The sequence below is a fragment of the Narcine bancroftii genome, chromosome 3, assembly GCF_036971445.1.
Source record: "Narcine bancroftii isolate sNarBan1 chromosome 3, sNarBan1.hap1, whole genome shotgun sequence".
Taxonomy (NCBI): Eukaryota; Metazoa; Chordata; class Chondrichthyes; order Torpediniformes; family Narcinidae; genus Narcine; species Narcine bancroftii.
Window position 1 is genome coordinate 247,400,281 of NC_091471.1, and position 3,008 is coordinate 247,403,288.

Below are 3,008 nucleotides of genomic sequence, written 5' to 3' on the forward strand. Positions count from 1 at the left end.
CCTGCACTTTGGTCTGGTTCTTAACCTGTTGGACCCACACGAATAACAAGACATCATCGTTCTTTTAAAATACCGTGTAATACATAAACTATCTTATACACACAGACAACAGAACTAGATACTTAAAGCATGTTATGGTTTAACAAGACCGAAACTGAACTTTAGGAACGTGCCCTCTCACAGGCTTAAGTGATCTACAATACTGTTGGATTTTTAAAAGGTCCATCCCATTGATTTATAAAGACTTCTTTTATGACAGTGTCCATGTGATCCTGAATTATACCAAGATCCACCCATTGAGCGAAGTGTTTTCCAGGAATGAATCCCTTTCATGTATCAAGACCGTGTTAAAAGCCACATTTTTCTATTGTTCGGCTTTGGTCAATTATACACAGAGCGATCTTGAAAGCGTCAGGAGCTGGAACCCAAACGCATGCCTGGTTTAGCTTGGGCAGTTCAACGGGAAAGCCTGTGGTTTTCTTGCTGCGCGCAAAAAGTGCTGGAGAAACTCAGTAGGTCACTGCCACATCTAAAGGAAGCAAAGGGTAACTAATGTTTTGGGCCTGAGCCCTTTCTTCGTCAAGGTATGCGCAGGAAGCAAGCGCCTGAATAAAAGGAGAGGAGGGTAGGGGCAGGGAAGCGATCTTGGACTGCAGGGGAGGTGCCGGAGGATTGGAAAATGGCAAATGTAGTCCCCTTGTTTAAAAAAGATATGTGATGTGCTGTTGAGCAGAAAAGCAAACACAAAACATAAAGTCTGTTCAACAGGCTTTATTCCACACAAACTTCCACAGAGCTGGCTATGAGAGTAGCTGTGCTGGCTCTGAGGCTGACCTCAAGGGGTCGGATCTAGCTTATATTCTGGAGGGTGATTGGCAGCTGACCGGGTGGGGCTTGGTCTATTCAGGTCGGCTGATTGACAGCCGGCCAGGAGTTGCCTTGTCCTCTGGTGCTCTTCCTGCAGGTACACGAGTCGCCCCCTGCAGTCGGCTAGTGGTGTATCACCACACAGAGGCCCCTCAATCTCGAGCTTTTCTCCATCATCTATCTATATCATAGCTGCTCTGAGAACCCAATCCAATATACCCTCTTAAAACCTACAGCCAACGGGGAAAAAAAGATCCACCTCAAATTAATCTTTATTCATTTGTGAGATTTTTATGGAAAACTTAAATAAAATATTCCCAAAAAAATGGTGAGATCTGGAGATTATTATAGATTTAGTCTTGTTGAACACAGGAGTGTTTAGCCAGAAGAAAAAATAGTATTTTTCACTCCTTGAATGTATCTTTAAGGCAATCCTTTTGCTTCATGATTAATCTGGAAAAACAACCAACTGAAAAACCTCACAAAGATAAGCGTATACAGAGCCGTTGTCATACCCACACTCCTGTTCGGCTCCGAATCATGGGTCCTCTACCGGCATCACCTACGGCTCCTAGAAAGCTTCCACCAGCGTTGTCTCCGCTCCATCCTCAACATCCATTGGAGCGCTTTCATCCCTAACGTCGAAGTACTCGAGATGGCAGAGGTCGACAGCATCGAGTCAACGCTGCTGAAGATCCAGCTGCGCTGGATGGGTCACGTCTCCAGAATGGAGGACCATCGCCTTCCCAAGATCGTATTATATGGCGAGCTCTCCACTGGCCACCATGACAGAGGTGCACCAAAGAAAAGGTACAAGGACTGCCTAAAGAAATCTCTTGGTGCCTGCCACATTGACCACCGCCAGTGGGCTGATATCGCCTCAAACCGTGCATCTTGGCGCCTCACAGTTTGGCGGGCAGCAACCTCCTTTGAAGAAGACCGCAGAGCCCACCTCACTGACAAAAGGCAAAGGAGGAAAAACCCAACACCCAACCCCAACCAACCAATTTTCCCCTGCAGCCGCTGCAACCGTGTCTGCCTGTCCCGCATCGGACTTGTCAGCCACAAACGAGCCTGCAGCTGACGTGGACTTTTACCCCCTCCATAAATCTTCGTCCGCGAAGCCAAGCCAAAGAATATTATTAATTCAAGCCTACCATTCCATATTTATGGTTAATTTAAAATGAACTTACTGCTTCAGATCAATCATTCCGTTCACTAGTCTTGCAATTTTACCACGATTCTATATTTAATAACTGGCATTGACTGATTTGCTTTTGGAAAAGTTCCAAATTTCAACATCCACCAGCCTTTTCCTTTTAAGATGCACAGCACAGGTAACAGGCCATTCTGGCCCACAAGCCCGTGCCACCCAAATACACCAATTAACTTACAAATCCCGTACGTTTGTGGAGGGTGGGGGGAAGCCAGAACTCCCTGGGGTAAAACCCATGCAGGGAAATACAAAAGGCTGCAGATGCTGTGACGTTAGTGAAAAACACACAGAGATGCAGGGGGAACTCGGCCAGTCTCGCAGCGCCCATAGGAGGTCAAGATATATTACTCTCCCCAGTCTGCCTTTCTCTCTCTCTCTCTCTCTCTCCCCTTTTCTCTTTCATGGGGCCAAAATCAATTCTCATCCCTTATCATACCCAAATAAACCTTTTGTTGATCTGGACTCCTCCCCCGGCCTTTATTCTTGCACCTTCCTGTTCTTTGTTTATTCCTTGAAGCAGGGCTCAGGCCCGAAACATCGGGAGTACATCTTTACCTCCTATGGACGCTGTGAGACCGGCTGGGTCCCCCAGCATTTCTGATATTAAAACCCATGCAGACACACAAGGAGAAGGTGCAAATTCCTTTCAGACAGTGCCGGATTCAAACTCGGGCTCCCTGGCGCTGTAATAGCACTCACCGTGCCACCCTTTAGTGGCTTAACTTCACTCATTAATCGGACTGGCTCTGAGATCCATCCGAATCTCCCCTACCACCCTTCAAGTCAAAATAGTTTCTCTTCACCAGTTCCCCTTTATCTTGAAAGCTTCAATCAAATTACCCACCCGCCTTAAAATTCTGGTCACCATCAGCCCGTTAATTGTTTATGTAAGCGAACAGTTCTGAACTTTGTTAAAGCATAGCAC